General features: G+C 42.6%; 1 protein-coding gene across 3 annotated transcripts in view; it reads right to left on the bottom strand.

The window, feature by feature from the left end:
- The window catches only part of ADAMTSL1 (ADAMTS like 1), a 494,294-nt gene that overhangs the window by 233,108 nt on the left and 239,362 nt on the right, over window positions 1-21,824 (bottom strand). The window lies entirely within an intron of this gene.

Consider the following 21,824-nt stretch of genomic DNA (forward strand, 5'->3'; position numbering starts at 1 on the left):
ATTTTGGGTCTGAATTAGGCTATTCCGTGTGTTAATTGTTGCATTTAGATGAAGGCTATGGGATGGTCAGAGACAAATAAGGACAAACATGAAAACTGCTTCTCAAGAAATTGAGCAACATAAAACACACAACCACAGGCTTCTGAGGTCTAAACTATTGATTGTTTCTGTTGGGATGCTGCAGCAGTTTAAAGCATAAAATAGCTTTCTTATCTTGCAAGGCTGCATGAAACCTTTGTCATGATATCAGAAGCCTAGCGAAAGTCTTCTGTGCTGAATGCAGTTATTCACAGGCAGTTTGGGTAGGGGGGTTGGGAAGGGGTTCGCTGAAGGCTGGAACTGTGAACAGTTCGGTATATATCTTTTCAGGAAAGCCTTTGAACTTATCATAGACCTAAATCCAAACCCTCAACATATACCAACAGCTGGGAACTGTGCCTGGGGCCCTCTCTCTTTAAAGTTCTTTATCAAGTAGGACCTACCAATGTGGCTGCTGAGAGCCTTTGACGTTACAGTTGACAGTTGTTTATACTGGGAATGAAACAACCAAGAATCTATTTATTAGTAATGCCGAGGGAATGTGGTATTATGCACTGTTGCGTTCTCCCGCAACCCCGCTTCTCATTTAATGTAATAATGAGCAGTAGGAATGTTATACCAACTACATTACCCAGCGGTGCTGCTACTGAAGCGACTGGGTAACAGGGAGATCAAACTCACGTAGCATACTTTTTATTACTGTTGTGCCAAAATCCGTCATCCAATTTCTTAAAAGAGGCTTCCAGGATTTAATGTGTTTTATTTAACTGATTGCTCTAAGTCCTACAACGCTGAACTTCAGATATTTGACAAAGACCTGTTTATATTTCAGAAGGCATTTTAAAGTAAGTTCTACCATGCCTATTTATTGAACTCATGTTTTCACTTGTGTTTTTTGTTTGTTTTAATTACCGTATTATTTTGGTTGATTGTTTTATAGCTGGTTGTATAACCCCCTTTGTGCCCATCTGTGGTGAAAAGTGGTCTACAAATATTGGAAATAAATTAAATATATATTATGATGCTTTGTTTAATGGGTTTATTGATTTATTCTTAAAAAATGTATTATTACCTTCCACCCAAACCCCCCCAATTTACTCAAGGCTGTATACAATGCAGACAAATAAAACAAACTTGTTTGTGCTGAAGGGAAAAGTGCCCCCCCCCCGGCTCATAAAAGCTTTTGTCCATTGAACCCTTGGGGCAGGAATAGCTGATAAAGTGCTCCCCAATATTGTTGGGCCTAAAACTTTCTTCATCCCTCAGCATTGGCCATGCTGGTTGAGACTGAGGAAAGCTGAGTTCTAACAACATATGGAGGGGACCAACATTGGCTATCCCCACTTGAGCGACAAGAGAAGAACAAAACAGATAAATGTTGCATCTGCATCTGGAAAGCTAGAGGCAAGATTGTTTAGATTATGGAATCTTGGAAGTCCTTTAAGACAGATATTCCAAGGCAAAAGACTGAAAATGCAACCAGGTGTATACTTTCTATAGGATCACACTAATACAGATGATTAGAAAACTGAGCCTAACTAAATATGGTCTGAAACTCAACATCAAAAAACCTAAGATCATGGCCACTGGTCCCATCACCTCCTGGCAAATAGAAGAGGAAGAAATGGAGGCATTGAGAGATTTCACTTTCTTGGGCTCCATAATCACTGCAGATGGTGACAGCAGTCACAAAATTAAAAGATGCCTGCTTCTTGGGAGAAAAGCAATGACAAACTTAGACAGCATCTTAAAAAGCAGAGACATCACCTTGCCGACAAAGGTCCGTGTAGTTAAAGCTATGGTTTTCCCAGTAGTGATGTATGGAAGTGAGAGCTGGACCATAAAGAAGGCTGATCGCTGAAGAATTGATGCTTTTGAATTATGGTGCTGGAGGAGACTCTTGAGAGTCCCATGGACTGCAAGAAGATCAAACCTATCCATTCTGAGGGAAATCAGCCCTGAATCCTCACTGGAAGGACAGATCCTGAAGCTGAGGCTCCAATACTTTGGCCACCTCATGAGAAGAGAAGACTCCCTGGAAAAGACCCTGATGCTGGGAAGGTTGGAGGGCACAAGGAGAAGGGGACGACAGAGGATAAGATGGTTGGACAGTGTACTCAAAGCTACCAACATGAGTTTGACCAAGCTGCAGGAGGCAGTGGAAGACAGGAGTGCCTGTTGTGCTCTGGTCCATGGGATCACGAAGAGTCGGACATGACTAAACAACTAAACAACAACAACAATCAAGGTCTTCAAACTATTGAGTGAAGAAAGAATTTAGAGCAGGCATAGGCAAACTCGGCCCTCCAGATGTTTTGGGACTACAACTCCCATCATACCTGACCACTGGTCCTGTTAGCTAGGGATGATGGGAGTTGTAGTCCCAAAACACCTGGAGGGCTGAGTTTGCCTATGCCTGATTTAGAGGTAAACAGCTTAGAGCAGGGCTAGCCAATGTTGTTGAATGATATCTCCCATAATACCTGACTATCGACCATGTAAACTGGGGCCGATGAGAACTGTACTCCACAAAACATGTAGGGAACACCATGTTGGCTATCCCTAGATTAGAGCAAGTTGAGTTAACAAGACTGGGGCATAAAATCCTAGTTTAGAAAGTTGCAACAGGCATAATCAAGCCAAAGCTAAATTTTAAACCCTTAAAGCTCCAGCCCCATGTGCAATACTTAGAGTCCCCCTAATGCATTCAACAGAACTTTATTATGAGTAAACATATGTTTAATTGGACTGTCAGCATCTCCCACTCAAGCCAATGGAATTCAAAAGTGTTTCGCTTTGTGTTAAGTGGAAATGGTATATTAAGGTGTTACTGAGAATGGAAGGAGTATAAAAAACTAATCCCAGTGCTTGATTTTAGAGCACAGATTTTGTTTCTTCCTGTGTACCATTTCCTTTTTTAAAGTCATTTTACAGTATAAAGTTAATCTTAGAAAATGAGGCACCCTAGAGAGAGATTTGCGGCTGCTAAAAAACAGCAACACCCAAGTTGTCTTATTTCCTGCAGCCACGCCAAGGGCAGTTCTGTGAGTTTAAAGGAAGGGTTGAGTGGCAAGGGTCAGGTGCAGGTGACAAGGGGGATTCACAAAACCGGTGTCCACTGACCTGCTGCTCCTTTGACATTTCCAAAGTGACATACTGGCAGCATTCCTACAGCTGCTTCTCATCACCCCTAAAAGGCACAGGAAGCTCCTTTTTTAAAAGAAAGAAAGAAACCAGAGCACAGAGATATACTAAGGGAAATGAGGATCCAGGGCTAGATTCATTTGCCTTTAAAGATAAACAACCAGCTGATCTTGCAGTTACTGCTGCAATAAACCACCTAACTTGTTCTGCCCATGTAGCTCTGCTAGCTGCTGGCTATGGAACAAGGAGGGCACCAAGAATAGCCACGTCAGGTTGAAAGTGAAGAAGTACTGCATCCTGATATTTCATGCATCCAACTGATGGGAATGAACAACAGGAAACTGGGCGTTGTTACTGTACTACTAAGCTGCCTGCCAAATGGTGGGATGACTGCAACAGGGCTCAGCTTGCTGAAGTCAGAAGGATAGTACTGGTTTACAGGCTGTTGATATCATAAGGTAAAGGTAAAGGGACCTCTGGCCGTTAGGTCCAGTCATGACCGACTCTGGGGTTACGGTGCTCATCTCGCTTTATTGGCCAAGGGAGCTGGCGTACAGCTTCCGGGTCATGTGGCCAGCATGACTAAGCTGCTTCTGGCGAACCAGAGCAGTGCATGGAAATGCCATTTACCTTGCCGCTGGAGTGGTACCTATTTATCTACTTGTGCTTTCGAACTGCTAGGTTGGCAGGAGCAGGGACTGAGCAGCGGGAGCTCACCCCGCCGCAGCGATTCGAATCGCTGACCTTCTGATCGGCAAGTCCTAGGCTCAGTGGTTTAACCCACAGCCCTTAATTCTACACCAAAGACTAAACTACACACAACACTTGCTGAGTGGCAACTTGACTTTTATTAATTAAACACCAGGAATGGGGGACTGCAAGTGAAAGACATTTCCATTTATGCATGGTTTCATTCTCGTGCCAATTTTATCACCCCATGCTCTAACTCCCCCAGAAAACTTCTCCAGAGATTTGAGGGATCCTTTGGGGTGGTGTGTGATGTGGAGCAAGGAGCTTCAGCCTGGGGTGAGGATTCCACTCGCATAACACTATATTTGTATTGAAGACTTTGTACTTAAAGCAACCAATCCATTTTTCACATAAGAAGATGCACAAGTTAATAAAGAAGCGTAGTGGCAATTGGCTCGTGATAATCCTACAGCATCTCCAAATGACATCATTCTGGAGGAGACTGGATGTGGAGCCTGCTTTCCAGAGTCCACATGTGCTAGTGACCCCCATTTCACACTTACCTTCCAACTTTACTGCAGGTGGAAAGAACTCAGGGACCAATATGGGCTGTGTAGTTCACTTGGCAAAAGTCCCTTTGTGATTGTGTGCCAACCTCTCCCCCGCCCACCGCAACAACTTCTTTCTTATGGAAATGTATGGTAATCTAATTTCCTGTATTTCCAGTTCCAAATGCACCAAACTGTGAGAAGAGCAAATTGCCCTCTAGGCACACCACAGAGAGCCACGTGGTGCATTGTCAGGAAATACGGCAGCCAGATGAACGGAATCGTGCAAGGCTATTGGTGCAAAACAGAGAAGCCTTGGAGAACTGTCCACTACGAAGAGAGAAGATAAAGCTTTCCCAAGAAAGCTATTCAGTGAACTTAACGGCTCTATTCCATCCCATTCATGAAACTTTTCCTTCTTCGACTGACAATACTCTGCCAAATACCATATTTTTTGCTCTATAAGATGCACTTTTTCCCTCCTAAAAAGTAAGGGGAAATGTGTGTGTGTGTGTTATGGAGCGAATGCAGGTTGCACAGCTATCCCAGAAGCCAGAATAGCAAGAGGGATCGTTGCTTTCGCTGCGCAGCGATCCCTCTTGCTGTTCTGGCTTCTGGGATTCAGATTCCCCCCCTCCCCTTGTTTTACTCCACCAAAAACTAGGTGCGTCTTATAGTGCAGAAATACGGTAGTTCTGGTTTGTGAACAGAACTATAGCATACTGGGAAGCTACTGTAGGCTGTTGTACTTCTATGTAGACTCAAACCGCATCTGAAACAGATGCCAGGGCTTCTTTCCTCCCCTCCTCTCCCTTGCCAAAGTAGCTTTCTAAAGATCCGTTTCTAATTTAAACAGTTAACGGAATCTCATTCTAACTACTGTAACATGCAATATTTCATTGTTTGGCTTTCATCCAGGGGCTAGTGGGGTGGGGGTGGGGTGGACCAGGGACCTAAACCGAATTAATATATTCTTATAGCACAAGAATATCAGATCAGTCCAGCACACAAATAATTATTACGCTCATTAGGCATACTAAATTCAATTCTCTCTTATCTTTATTAAAATGCCATGCGGCTTAATTTTGAACCAACCCCTGTAATTGCTGGGATAAAGATAATAATTAAAAGGAAGCAAGATAAGTGATCAAATGTTGACCACAGCCAATCCCAACAGCTGCAAAGGATCACCCACACTGTGGGTGTGCAGATGTTCTCCATCCAACAGATGCAATCCCATTATCATTTACATGTTGGGCAAGGATAGTCGAATCCCAGGTGTCTGATATTTTTATGGCAGCTTGCTTCCCAGATTGTTTTCTTAAATAAAAAACAAAACTCAAATTGGACGGGGGGTACGAGAGAGAGAGAGAGAGAGAGAGAGAGAGAGAGAGGGAGAGAGAAGTTTTGTCTTACCACAAAGATTTCTGTAAATCATGAAAAAAACCTAGAGCAGTCATGGTAATAAGCTGAGACTGAAGAGCAATTAAGCAGGGGTCACAAGGTGAAGCCACAATCACTGAGCGCTCTTACCTCATCACAAATTCCAAGCAGTAGAGCAACTTGAATTTGGACGAGAAGTCCAAATTTCCCCAAATAAATTTGCACGCCCACCAAGAAAAGAGCCACATGCCTGCTATTTGCATTCCAAAATTCATTATAAGACCTACGCTTCCCCCCAAAACATGTGACCTCCAGCTGGAGCAGGGTCCAGGTTTCCTTTTAACAAGTGGAATAAACATAATTCATTTCAACTTGGGCCATGTTTAATGTTAGGAGAAAGTAAAGTGATTTCCCCTCCTCTTCTGAACTGACTGGTGATGCCTTAAAGGCCATTTAAAGGTTTAGAGGAAGAATGTGTTTATTTACCCTGAGTCTGAAGACTGCCTTGATATATAAACAGCCAACCTGTCTAATCCAGTTTTGCCACTTTCCTGAGCTGTTTTTGTTTACTGCTGCATTAGCACTTGAGGATTTACAGTAGTATAAACATTTAAGAAAAGAATTTTTTAAGAAAGGCTCCAAGAAACATCAAGCAAATCCCCCTTGGACAATTATTGTGGAAAGGAGATCTTAGGAAAGTGAATTCGCATTTGAATTGTTTGTTGTCTAGTACCACAAATCAACAAATCAAGTGATTAGACAAGAATGAGCAACATGACTTGCCAAAAAGAAAGGTCAACAGAAAAGTAGAGGCAAGTTCTATCTTCTCTGCTCCAGTATTGAAATTTGCAGTTTTTCATTAATGAGAAATTGTTCTTTTAAATGTGCATCTTATTCCCCTCTCATAGGCTTAGCTAACTAACAAAATAAAATGCAAGCGCTAAGATACATTTTAAAATCTGGATATTCTGCCAGCCTGGGCTTAAATAACTGTTTCCTCTTAGGATGCTTCCAAAAATGGCCCATGCTTTAGAGTTTGGTGAGTTTCCAAGACAAATGGGGATTTTTGCTTGTGGGGTGAAAGAAAGTCCTCTTTTTATGCTCTTGTTCCAATTACGATAATGAAATGGTTAGGAGGGTGTTCTTTATAGACGGAAAGGAAAATTAAGGAGGAGCTTTGACTGGCAGAATTGGCAATACTAAAGACACCACAATACCTGTTCTTCATTGGTAAGAACTCGATTGTTTGGTGTGGCAGGACTCATTCCACAAATATGCACAAATATGGGCAACACACACACACACACACACAAACAAACAAACGCTTGCTTGCTTGCTTGCTTGCTTGCACAAATATTGCACAAATATGGGCAACACACACACACATACACATACACACTTGCTTGCTTGCTTGACATCGGTATATCAAGCAAGCAAGCAAGCGTCTATGTGTATGTGTGTGTGTGTGTTGCCCATATTTGTGCAAATTTACATTGACTGAGATAAGCTATTGGAACTAACGCAAAAGAAAATTTCTGGAAGTTTGTGGCTGCAATAAAATGTTTAGGGCGACTGCATTTCCCCATCTCCTGGTTTTAATTAAATATACATCAAAGATTCAAAGAATCAAACACATCATTAATCAAACGTGTGCAACAGCATGGTATTCATAAAGCAGGAGAATACTTTAATAAAGAGCTAATTCAGAATCTAAACCAACCTGTGCATTCACATCAACCATGACCTAAAGAAAAGGTGCTAAATGAATAAATAGATAAATAATAGAAAACCAGCTGTTCTACATGTACGTTGAGGCAGAAGGAATTATTCTACTTCTACGGTTTGGTTTGGTTTGGTTTTGTCTTTTCGCATGAGCATCCCAGTATTCGAATGGACAGACATGAATTGGGAATCACAAATATTGTATTTCACTTAGTTTGGTGCATACGTTGCTTCACTCAAGTGACCTCAATCCCCACCCCAAGCAATACAGATGTAAGCCGCAATGGCTTTTCCAAACTGCTTGGAATCAGTCCTGTCCTCAGTTCCCTAATACACACTTAACCTTCACTTGACCCTGTTAATACCGCTAGGTATAGCTGCATTTAACAACAGAAGAACAGATAGCATGTATCTGTAAAAAGCAAAAGCAAAAAAACCCCCCGTAAACAAAAATACCCTCCCAAATCTGCCAGTATAATGAAAAATATGTACATATTACATAACGTGGAACAGGTCAAATAATGGAGATTCTATTACCCATCTCTAGAGCCTTGCTAAAAACATTTGCCTGGCAGATGAATCAGGCTCAGAGTGGGATTTTTATTTTTTGTATGCATGTGGGTTTTTTTTGTTTTTTTGCTGTCCTAGAAAGCAAAAGGAAATCAGCCCTGAATGCTCACTGGAAGGACAGATCCTGAAGCTGAGGCTCCAAGACTTTGGCCACCTCATGAGAAGAGAAGACTCCCTGGAAAAGACCCTGATGTTGGGAAAGATGGAGGGCACAAGGAGAAGGGGACGACAGAGGACGAGATGGTTGGACAGTGTTCTCGAAGCTACCAGCATGAGTTTGACCACACTGCGGGAGGCAGTGGAAGACAGGAGTGCCTGGCGTGCTTTGGTCCATGGGGTCACGAAGAGTCGGACACGACTAAACGACTAAACAACAACAAAGAAAGCAAATGATTCAGATAGCAGTGTCCTGAGTGCTGCATGTCTGAAACATCACAAGCCAGGATGCTCTTAATCTGAAGTTGCACAAAGACGGAGCTGAACATAAGCCTTTTCGGACATTCATTCCATGTAGAATGGATGCAAACGGAAACCTGCTCCCTCATCCCATCTACAGGTGTTCATTTGAATGCTTGAAAAGAGTGCCTTCCATCAACTTCAGCTGGTGGCCCAGCTGCGCCCCTATCTGGACAAGGATAGCCTAACTACAGTTGTCTTTGCTTTGGTAACTTCTAGGTTAGATTACTGTGACGAGTTATATTCTATGTAGGGTTACCTCTGAAGGCAGTTCGGAAACTTCCACTGGTGCAGAATTCGGTAGTAAGGTTGCTCACGCAATTCAAAGTGCCGATATTAAACTATAAAACAGCTCAGGGCTGCAATAACTCAAGGCTTGCCTCTCCCCATATGAACCGACCTGGACCCTGAAATCATCATCTGAAGCCCTTCTATGTGTGCCTTCTCCATGAGAGGTCTGGAGGGTGGCAACTTTGCAGTGGATTAAGGATTAAGGCCTTCTGGGAGATGATATATAATGAAATGAAAAAGGTACTTAAATGTACTTTCCCTAAGAAACCAGAGGCTTTTCTCCTGGGCATTGTCGGCCAATTGGTGCCAAAGAAAGACAGAACCTTTTTTATGTATGCGACAACAGCTGCAAGAATACTTATCACAAAGTATTGGAAGACACAAGATCTACCCACCCTGGAAGAATGGCAGATGAAGGTGATAGACTATATGGGACTGGCAGAAATGACTGGCAGAATTTGGGACCAGGGGAAAGAGACAGCGGAAGAAGATTGGAGGAAATTTAAAATCTATCTTAAGAAATATTGCAAAATCAATGACTGCTAAAATGTTGTGGTTATAGAAAATAGGGGATTACAGAAGTAAAAGATTATGTAAAAGAAAGGAATAAGGAAAAAGTAGATAAAATTAAGGGGGAGGATTTGCTGAAACAATTTGAGAATTGGGATGCAGAAAGGGGAGGTATGGGGAAGTCGGTGAAGTAAGTTTTAAGAAAAAAAGGATTTGAAATTATGCATGTTTGTTTTTGTGTGTGTATGTTTGTATTGTGTATTTTGTGTGTTTTTTATAATTTGTGAAAATCCAATAAATATTTATATAAAAAACAACAACTTTGCAGTGGCTCCCCCATTTGTGGAATGCTCTCCCAAGGGAGGTTTGGCTGGTGCCTTCATTATACACCTTCAGGCACCAAAAAATAAATAAAATAAACAGAGTGCCCACATGATAATCTACACAGTGACGTTATTCAGACATCGCGCTAAATCATATTATACTGGGCTAGTATTGGCCTGCTTGACTTTTAGTAATGCCCTGAAATATTCCAACCAATAGCAGTACAGTCATACCTTGGAAGTTGAACAGAATCCATTCCGGAAATCCGTTCAACTTCCAAAACATTTGTAAACCAAAGCACTGTTTCTGACTAGCTACAGGAAGCTCCTGCAGCCAATCAGAAGCTGCGCCGGACATTCAGCTTCCGAAAATCATTCGAAAACCGGAACACTCACTTCTGGGTTTCGATCGTTCAGGAGCCAATTTGTTCTAGAGCCAAGGCATTCAAGATCCAAGGTACAACTGTATTTGCATGTTTCACCTAAACAGCCATAGCAAATGTCATGCTGTCCAATACCATTGCAATATCCAAATCTACATTTTCCTTCTCTTCTTTCTATTGGTTGAAAAGGCCATGGATAGGAAAGACATAGATGTGTACATTGATATGGATTCTGTATCACCTGCTGCCCATCTGGTTATTGCTCAGGGATCTGATAACAGCCAGCGATGACATGGGAACACCTTTTGAGGTTGTTGTCTTAAACTTAAAACTTATTCTCCGCTACCGCAGAGAAGGCTCTGTGCACACTGCAAGGGCATGAACAGAGATGTAAACATGGAAGGAGCTTGCCAATCAAATGCTCCTGCTGTCCTTCACACCTGCACTGTCTCCCTCTAAAATACTTGGGAGAGCGTGAAATGACTGACCATCGCATAACCACTGCTTGAAAATACCCTGCATTCCGCTACATGTCTCCCTTCCATACCATGCAAGGTAATCATGGGTTCGAATTCTGTAATAGATGGTTTGGAAATCGCCGCTTATCGACAGAGCATAATGCTAGAATGTTAGTATTTCACTCCTCTGATGCCGCAGATGAGATTGGTGTAAATCACATGCCTGTCTGGGAAGAGTGTGGGAATGGAAGACAGTCTTATCTCTTCCGCTGTATGTACTAGTTGTACTGTACTTTTGCTTTCACTTGTCTCTCTTCTTCTCTCGGAGCTGGAGAGAGAAGACGCCATGAATCCTTTGCCTGTACATAGTGTGTAAATAAATATAAATATAAATAAATACGATGTCTCACGCTTCTTGCTGTGTTATGCTAGAAGATTAGTGTGCATATATCATTTGATAACAACCTCAGATATGCAGATGACACAACCTTGATGGCAGAAAGTGAGGAGGAATTAAAGAACCTTTTAATGAGGGTGAAAGAGGAAAGCGCAAATATGGTTTGAAGCTCAACATCAAAAAAACAAAGATCATGGCCACTGGTCCCATCACCTCCTGGCAAATAGAAGGGGGAGAAATTGAGGCAGTGAGAGATTTTACTTTCTTGGGCACCATGATCACCATGCAGATGGTGACAGCAGCCTGCTTCTTGGGAGAAAAGCAATGACAAACCTAGACAGCATCTTAAAAAGTAGAGACATCACCTTGCCAACAAAGGTCTATATAGTAAAAACTATGGTTTTCCCAGTAGTGATGTATGGAAGTGAAAGCTGGACCATAAAGAAGGCTGATCGCTGAAGAATTGATGCTTTTGAATTATGGTGCTGGAAGAGACTCTTGAGAGTCCCATGGACTGCAAGAAGATCAAACCAATCCATTCTGAAGGAAATCAGCCCTGAGTGCTCACTGGAAGGACAGATCCTGAAGCTGAGGCTTCAATACTTTGGCCACCTCATGAGAAGAGAAGACTCCCTGGAAAAGACCCTGATGTTGGGAAAGATGGAGGGCACAAGGAGAAGGGGACAGAGGACAAGATGGTTGGATAGTGTCTTCGAAGCTTCGAAGCTACCACTACGAAGCTACCACTACGAAGCTCTCCTCTGAAATGACCTTGCAAACTGATGGATTGCACTGGTCAGAGAGAAATGGCATGAAGCAGACATCTCCCAAGCCATGCCCACCAACCCCTTCTCCCTTCACACAGAAACTAGGATGATGCCCGTACACATGCCACACACAAAAAAAATATTGAGGACCCTTCTTTGCAGTAGAAGAAAAAGCATTTTTAGTGTGTTATTCCAGAATACTAGTTGAAAAGAATGCAACCCACGTCTGTGCATGTGCAGGTCGCAATTCACAACTTCTGCGCATGCGCATGACATCATTTTGCACATCTGCATATGGACAAGCGCCGAAACCCGGAAGTAACCCTTTTCCAGTACTTCCAGGGTGCAACCTAAAAACACGCAACCTGAAGGAAATGTAACATGAGGTATGACTGCAATGGCAACGGCATGCTGAAAAATCTGGTGAAAGCAGCAACAATATCACTATACAGTGGTACCTCGGGTTACATATGCTTCAGGTTACAGATGCTTCAGGTTACAGAATCCGCTAACCCAGAAATAGTACCTTGGATTAAGAACTTTGCTTCAGGATGAGAACAGAAATCATGCTCTGGTGGCGCGGCGGCAGTGGGAGGCCCCATTAGCTAAAGTGGTGCTTCAGGTTAAGAACAGTTTCAGGTTAAGAACGGACTTCCGGAACGAATTAAGTTCTTAACCTGAGGTACCACTGTAAATGGTAATTGCGGGAAGTCCTAGAGAAAGATAATCCCTAGGCCTTTACTCTTCTGTCTTTCCTATCGTAGAGTGCTGAGGGTCTTAAACCAGGTGACTAATGCCAAGTGACTTAATCACTGGGCCACTGATTCAGCTAGCAAACTGGTATGAACTCCACTGTGTTGCATCACCTCAACTGCAAGTGATGGCAGGGGTCAGGAGAAACATGGACCCAAAATGGACCTCACCACTATCCGCATTGAGCTCTAGCCATTTTCTCCTTAGTCTGAGCAACTTGTCACTCACATTCAAATTGAACTGCTCTGACCACCTCCCTGCTTGCCTCTCCTCCGAACCGCCTACCTCCCTTTAGGCCACCAGCCCTGAGAGCCACCCAGCTTCCCCCAAAGCATCAAATAGAGCAGCTTCAGCAACTACAAGGTCCGGCCTGAAGGACAGGATTAGCAGGATCCGGCCCAGCTAGTGCTATTTCACCCATCACAGTGTTGTAGCAGCTGAACTCCTTCTTGACAAGCAGCTATTAAGAAACGCGAGAACTTATAAAGGTCAGGAGTTGCCAGCTTTAACCATGTCCCACCTGCCAGCTCCCCACACAAATCCTGCTCTGTATTTCCTGACAAGCTACTTGAAGAACATCCTTCCACAATCTTGTAACCCTCTCAAAGTTCAGGGTTAATCTGACAGCAGGAACTCCAGCAGCAAAGAACAAAGTGATTGACATTATGAATGGGCATTTGGTTGACTCGTCAGTTCGCATTTCCAGTATTCATATCCCCCAAGGAAATACTGTACGGATGAGTAAATTGGCTGTGGCAAAAAATATATGTCATAGGTCTCCACAGAGAATATATTCTGAGAGAACATCAACATACCAGCACACACATAATGGTAAGTTGCTGTTCTGCAAAACACATTAGTGGTCTCATTCCAGTTCTCGTTGGCATATGCCAATTTTTGCATATGAAATAAGAAAAAAGGAGAAGAATTACCTCACTTGGCAATCATTTGTTGGCTGCCCCAGAAGCAGAAATGCCAGTCTCAGACATGGCACTATCCGGAATTGACTCCTGCAAATTGATGGTAGCGGGCAATCAACTGGCAGAAAGGTAAGTCTGCTTTTTCACATACAGTCAGAGCACTTCAATTTATTTGTCGCCAACATCACAAATAATGACTGTATACACTCATGGATATATATAAATGTAATACACATGCACAGACATATATATACTGTATATATGTTAATGCGAGTTCACTAGAAAATGTAATGCAAGTCCACTTTTCTACGCAGGGTGGGATGTGGCAAAAGTTGACAGCACAAACAGGCAATTTCACAAATGGCCTAGTCAAAGAGCACATTCACCAATATTACAAATGTATTGTTTTTTAATGATTGATTTGTCCATGTTTTTATCTGTAAACCACCGCCCGTTCCATCAGGGGAATCAATAAAATATTTATTGAACATGGTTCACCCTCTCCACCGGGTTGCATGCTTCTTTCAATTAGGAACACAATTGCCCCCACATTACAGGGGTTCCCGGGACAGAGACACGGTTATACATAGCAATGATTGTATCTTTTTTCTCCTGCCAGTAAAATCCAAGAGTCATTTTCCAGGCAGCTGATTAGCAAAATGCCTTATGGTGCATGTTATATACCCACAATAATGTCATTGGTTCCAAAACAACTCTAAATATCACAAAGCACTTTCTCTCTCTCTCTCTCTCTATATATATATATATATGAAAAATATTTGGATGTGGTTTCTTGTTTTTCTATGGAGGGGCTGGAGACAATAATTAGGGCAACTAGCTAAAAGAACACATATGCTACAGTAGCTTGCTCATGTACTGAGTCTCTGAATTCCTGATGACCAACACTTTTTTCCATCTGGGGGATGGACCTACAGAGCTATAGTTCAACTTTTCTAATTCCCGGCAGGAGTTGGCAGATAAAGGTGATTCACCATATGTTGCAATCCCTCTGTTTCTTCAGAACTATGATAAAGAGGCTGAACAGCAGCTATAACCCTTTCCTCAAATGTAGTCAAACACTAGAAAAGGAGGAAGGGAAGCATCTGGGACTATCCAGATGTTGTTGGACATCTTCTCTGGCCATTGCCCATACTGCCTATGTCTGAAGGGGGTTGGAGTCCAGCAACATCTGGAGGGTGACAGCCTCTCCGCCCCCCCCACTGCCCCCACTTCACTGGCCAAGCATCTGGAACTAGGTCAAATTGGTGCCCTACTTCTGAGGGGCATGCCCGGTTTGTTTGGGTTCTGCTGGGCCCACACACTTTTCCAGAGCAGTTGTTGCAAGAAAAAAGGCCTTGCGCTCAGTCTATCACATCTGTTAAAATAAGACAACACAAACTTATTCATAATGATTCGCTCAAATCTACAGAAGGCAAAATATCTTTTCGTTCAGTGTCATTATGTGCCTAGCATAAATCAAAGTGCCCCATTTAAGGTGATCAGGTAGAGCTAAATTGGCAAAGCAATTTGTCTGATTGGGGGTTTTCTTTGTCAGGTTCTCCTTTGCACAAATGTGTAGAAAGAAAAGAAGAGGGGGGGGGGATGGTCACAGCAGCCCTACTTGGAGCAAGATTCCATAAAGTTTTATAACCTGGTGCCCATCACATCGGCACCTAACTCAACGAACCTGTTAAGTTGTGGGTGAACATATCAGACGACACAGCGATTCTTCAAACAGCTCTTGTTTATTCACAGGCCAGAACAGAACTGAACTGAAGGGTTCAGCCAGCTTGCTTATACAGAGCTCCACTACAACACAACTGTAACACTTTCTGTAACTATCCAATCACTGAACGTCACTTTCAATCCCTTATTTGCATATGCGGACCTGAGTGAAAACTATCTACAGTATCCCCCTGCTGGCCCAGGGTGAGAACTTCAGTACATAACAGAACCTAATTCTGTTGAGTTCACAGCAACCTCCTGCCTCTCTATCGCTAAAGAAACTCAGCCAAGGTTGAGGTCACACCTTCCCTTTAAAGGGACAACAACTAAGAAGGAAGCTTGGCACACCATACAACCAACAGTATATCACTTCAACAGTTTGCATGTTGTGCTCACCATAACATTTTTACAGAAACGCTTGAAATTTTGAAAAAGGAGTCAACAGACTCCTCCAAAGGAAGGTGCGGGGCTGATTAAAAACAATGGAAGAGATAATTAACAATTGATAGAGTTTTCAAAATAAAACAGGCAGAACATTTTACAACTAATCCAGAATGCAGCAGCCAGACTGGTGACTGGGAGCAGCTGCCGAGACCACATAACACCGGTCTTGAAAGACCTACATTGGCTCCCAGTACGTTTCCGAGTACAATTCAAAGTGTTGGTGCTGACCTTGAAAGCCCTAAATGGCCTCAGCCCAGTATACCTGAAGGAGCGTCTCCACCCCCATCGTCCAGCCTGGACACCGGGGTCCATCTCCGAGGGCCTTCTGGCGGTTCCCTCACCGTGAGAAGTGAGGTTACAGGGAACCAGGCAGAGGGCCTTCTCCCGTGGAACGCTCTTCCATCAGCTGTCAAGGAAATAAACAACTACCTGACTTTTAGAAGACATCTGAAGGCAGCCCTGTTTAGGGAAGCTTTTAATATTTGCTGAAGCATTTTATTTTAATATTCTGTGGGAAGCCACCCAGAGTGGCTGGGGAAACACAGCCAGATGGGTGGGGTATAAATATTACTACTACTACTACTACTACTGCTACTACTACTACTACAAGAGCATTTGTGATGTGGCTAAGCTGAATCCAAGGGAGCAACCTTTTTAACTGTTTTCCTAACACTTTGCCTCCAAAAGATGTCTTTTCACTGCAAAAATCAGAGAATGATACAACCACCTTTCCCTTCTGCTCACCAAGCAGAAAGCAATGCATTTCCTTTTACGCACTTCACAACTACTCTGCTAGACCAATTTTTTTCTGAGATGTCCATCCCTGCCCAAAGTTCTGATTGCCCTCCATGGCATCTCCTCTTCCCTTGAGCTCCTTGTTTTCCCCCTTTCCTTCCAGCTCCCTCCCAAAGTTTAACAGCTCTCTGTGAGCACCTGTCAGGAGAGAAAATTCACACAAGCAAGTGTGACCTGTGGTCTGAAGATCAGGTTCTGTAGAGAAACCACAATTGTAGAGAACGCTGGGTAGGCCCACCCTTTCCCATGCTTTGTTTAAACTAAGTGGATTGATTGGCTGACATTTGCCCGCGTAGGAAAAAGTGAAAGAAGGAAAAATAAGTAAATTCTCCAGGCTGTATTTCAGCACCAGAACAATAAAAGCCGTTATTACTTCTTTCATACCTTTTCATTTATGGTTCTATTGATGCAACACAGGAATTAAACACAACTCTATCAGACTTCAAACAGGGGGGTTAAGATTATATCCAACAAAGCAGGGAGGAGAAATCCAATACCCCCAATAGTACTTTTGTGTAGAAATAAAATGAGTTATATTTATTTTATGGGACAGTTTGGATTTATTGCATGTTGCACATAATCTCCGGTCTTATTTCTTCAGTTCTCCCGGATTTTATCTCAGGATGCCTTACGTTATCGCCCACCTCCTTCCTTCCACTGCGAAACTATTACTATTAATAATAATAAAAACCCCAAACCGCACTCAGTGCACCACCCTAATAAATGGTGGGTGCTTTGGAAGAAATTCCAAGTAGGTAATAAAGACAAAAATGGAAACTCGGCAAAAAATTAATGTAGTGTAGAATCAGGGAACATACCGCTTATTGCTTCTACACAAAAATAGCAGTCGGAACCCATTTATGAGGTATAATTCACAGGTGGTGAAGCTATTAGCAAGCGATGCATATGCTTGCCACAGAGATGGAATAAATCTTGCACTCATACTTCTTGCACGGCTTTCTCGCTACTGTGTCTTGCATCCCACCCTTCTGATGATGAAGCTTTCTGATTTACCCACAACTATTTGGGGGTTGTTTTTACAATGAAATTAAAGCATGTTCTACTTTGGCGGTGGCGGCATCAGCAACGGTAGGGATGTGAAAGGAAACTTAAATCATTGTGCTGAAAGAAATTTGAAAAATGCCTATCAATTTACTAAGAATTGCAAAATGCATTCTGCAGACGCTACGGTCACTGCAACTGCATTTGGGACCAAAGTTCACTGCCATGCTGTCATTCTTGTGGGAATCGGCAAACAGTTAGACTACAAAGCAGCCGGTATGACAGTGTTGACAGACTATCAGAACTGGAACCAGGGAAGATTCTGTTCCTTCGGGGATCTACCTGGATATCCTTGGGCAAAGATCTCTCAACCTCTTGCCTAATTTCATAGCTGACATATAGGCTTGCAAACCTGAAACACTCAAAATCCTGGCACTTTGGCAGAGCTCAGAGGGTGGGGCCCACAGAAGAATACCCTGTTGTTCTCAAGATGCACAGCTATTACATGTGCTCACAAGTCTCCTGCCATCAAGGAATACAATACATGAGTGGTATCAGCTCCCCACAGATCAACACAACACAATCCATTTGCATGCAGAACGCATAAGTCAAGACAACAATCACAGATGATGCTTCAACTCACACAACACACATATGCATTCTATGGCTAAGGTATGTGCCATATAGGAAATGTAAAGAAAAAGAAGGATTATTTTATCATATGTGGTGGGAATGAAAAAAGGTGAAATGCTTCTGGGAGATGATATATAATGAGTTGAAAAAAATGTTGAAATACACTTTTATTAAAAAACCGGAAGCATTTCTTTTAGGTATTGTTGGAAATGATATAAACAGGAAAGATTGTAAGTTGTTTTTATATGAAGTAACAGCAGCAAGAACATTATTGGCCCAAAAATGGAAGCAAGAAGAACTACCAACATTAGAAGAATGGAGGATGAAATTGATGGACTACGCAGAATTAGGAAAGCTAACAGGAAGGATCTGAGACCGGCGAGACCAGAGGTTTACCGAAGACTGGACTAAATTTACTGAGTATCTGAAAAGTATTTGTGATGATCAGATTACGTTTGTAGGACTACAAGAAGTTCTGTGAGGAGTAATTTAAGAAATATTGTAAAAATGGAAAGGGAGAAATGATTTGCTAGAAAATGTAAAGGCAATATTAAGTTAAGAATTGCAGGAGAAATAATCAAGACGGAAGGCTATCAGAGATGCTGAAGGAAGTTCAAACAAGGACATATGTATAATAATTTGTGTGGTATGCCTTTAAAAATTTTGTATGCTAAAAATTAATTAATAATATTATATAAAAGGTATGTGCCATATAGGAAATATACATGCACTTTCCATCCTCAGCCTCTCATCGTTAACACAAATGCACGCACAAAGGACAAGACTGAGGACACTTCCAGACTGTCTCTATTCCGTCACATGCCGCTAAAGTTTGTACAATTAAAGCTGCTTTGGAGTTCTCACACAACTAGCCTGCTTCTCCGAAAAGTCAGCCTCTTTGCTATCAGGAAAGTGAATGGAAAATGTAGGATCACATGCACTTGACACAATGTTGCCTAACCAAGCTAATCAGAATTCTTGTTCAATAAATAGCTGGCATGGGCTAAACCTCCTCACAAACTTTGTGCAAACACTTCAGGATGATTGCCGAATAAAAAGGTCATCCAAATGTGACCCGAAACCCAGTTTTTCTTCCCTCACATATATGTCGGAATCTCCGCTACGACTGAGCTATAAAGCTCATCTTCCGGAATCTCCTCCGACGATAATTAACAACCTGAGCCTTTGATGAGGCTCCAAGCATGTTCCCATTACGCAGAGTTTCAAAGCAGCAGAAGTGACGAGAAATATGAGCTACATGCTAAGGGTTTTATTACTAAGCTACGCAGACAGAAAAGAAATACATCCTCTCTCTGTGAGAGCAGAGAGCAACTGAAAAAACAAAGGAAACAGGAAACCAGTAAACATCACATCCGTCTCCCGTCTTCTGTGAGATTTCCAACAGTCTGGAATCTCTGGAATGCAAAACAGAGTCTTGTGACTCAAAGCAATGCACAGTGGCACAAACAGAAACTAACAATATACACTCACACTGCCTGAACCAGATGCCTGTATACATGCTTAGTAGGGGCAGGGCCTTCTTGGTGGCTGCTCCCAGACTCTGGAACCCCCTCCCTAGAGAAGTTAGTTTGGCTCCCCACCCCCGTTGTCTTTTCGCTGGCAGGCGAAGACTTTCTTATTCCAACAGGCTTTGGGGAACTGACTGCTTTGAATGAAAGAGCTGGTGCTGTTTTTATTATAATTATCTGTATGCTTTTAATAGACCTCAGAAAGAGCAAGTGTGAGATGCTGAATGATATTAATGTTTAATTGTTTTTCCTATTATTTCTTTTCTGTGTTTTTAGCTGTTCCTATTTCAGCTGTAATCCACCTTGAGTCCCATCCAAGTTTATAGTCATCACTGCTTCCTGTGGCAGAGAGTTCCATAGTTTAACTGTGTGAAGGAGTGCTTTCTTTTATCTGGAATCTTCCAACATTCAGCTTCTAGTGATGTATGAGAAGGAGAATTTTTTTCTCTCTATTCACTTAATCCATGCCATGTACAGTCATATCTCATGTTACATTTGCTTCAGGTTACTTTTTTTCAGGCTGCGTCCCACGGCAACCCGGAAGCACCAGAAAGGGTTACTTCTGGGTTTCGCCGCTCGCGCATACACAGATGTGCAAAATGACATCACACACATGTGCAGAGGTGGCAAATCAGTGACCCGTGCAAGCGCAGATGCGGGTTGCATTCTGCTCATGTTGCGAACGGGGCTCCAGAATGGATCCCATTCGCAACCAGAGGTACTACTGTACAATTTTATAACCTGCTATCATGCCACCGCTTAGTCACCTGCCCTTTCACTCAAAACAGTCAGTTCCCCGAAGCCTGTGGGAATAAGCTCCCACACAAACAACATGTCAAGGAAATGATTCAATATCTTTTCTTTCAGCTGGCAATGTTTTATTGAGGTGCATAGGATCATAGGAGCTCACACCTGCAGTCTGAGGTGGTAACACTCTGAGACAGGTTTCCTGTCTTATGTGCTGTTTGACCTAATACCTACACCCTTTAATAGTCTATGCTAGACCTCTTTGATTATCTTTAGTGACATATTTAAAGGTTTGCAGGATTCTTCCCATCACTGCTTCCTCAGATACCTCCTGCATAGCAGTGCTTTAGATCAGTGTTTCCAAAACTTGGGTCTCCAGCTGTTTCCGTACTACAGTTTCCATCATCCCTGACTGGTCTTGCTAGCAAGGAATGATGGGAGTTGTAGCCCAAAAACAGCTGGAGACCCAAGTTTGGGAAACACTGCTTTAGATAAATGCCCTTTTGCCCAGTGGGTATGGTTTTAATCTCCTGATTTAAAACTCAGGTGCAGTGAAGATATCTGAGTGGCAGAGAGCACGAGATAAGTTTTGGACACCGAAACGGCGCAGTATTTTGAACACGGATTGTGTGCATAAACAAAGCCACTTGACTGCATGTGTAAAGAGCAGAGTACAGCGTGCACCTATTCAGCTGGCACAACTGAGTGCCGGTCGCATACACAAGTGAATGATCATGGAAAAAGAACATGTGCGTTTTTGGAGCAAGCATTGGAAAATCGTTCTCTCCGCACAGCTATAAACGTAGAAACAGATGGGCAGTCTTAGAGTGATAGACATATCTGCACAAAAAAAAGGGGGTGACAGAAGAAAACTTTTCTGAGTTCAGTTGTAAAACAAGGAATTTAAGATTCAGTCCACAGGCTAATTGCACCAATGGTCATCCAAAACAGATAATAGAGGAGGAGAGCATGAATGGAATGGACTATTGTACTTGACTAGATTCCATGTATAAATTAGGAGTAGGAGGAGGAGGAGAAGGGGAAAGAAATTCTTGAGGGGAGGGGGAACCCATGTACTTTATTATCATTCCTAGTGTTACTCCTGAAACTATTACAATGGCAGGCAAGAGAGCTAAGGCCCCCTGAAAAGGAGCAGACAGCAAATGCAAATTTGATTCAATGACTCTTTGACAAGAAGTGGTTTGACTTCAAGTCAGGATGAACATGCATGTCAAAGAGCAGCCTAAGTCTCAGCCACATTCCCTTTGGGTGAGAAGACTGAAGGCTCCCTGTGTCTCCTCTGCATTCTCTAAATGAACATAATGGGCCTTTTAACCCTCTTCAGGGTGTTGTTGTTTTTTATCGGCTCATTTCTTCAGCATGTAAAATCTATATAAGGAGCAAAGGCATCTCTTCTCACCCCACTGAAAAATACCTGGGTTTGTTGGTCCCTGTCATTGGAATTCTAGGGCTATGAATGTATGTCCATTTTGCAAACCAAGGCCAAATTCTCCGCTGGCGCAAATGAAAGGGGGTCAAATGAGGTCCAGTGGTCTGCATCTGATTCCTGAAGCATCAATATTAGTGGTTAGATT

This window comes from Podarcis liolepis (assembly GCF_965112155.1).
Source record: "Podarcis liolepis genome assembly, chromosome: 17".
In the NCBI taxonomy this organism is placed as follows: Eukaryota; Metazoa; Chordata; class Lepidosauria; order Squamata; family Lacertidae; genus Podarcis; species Podarcis liolepis.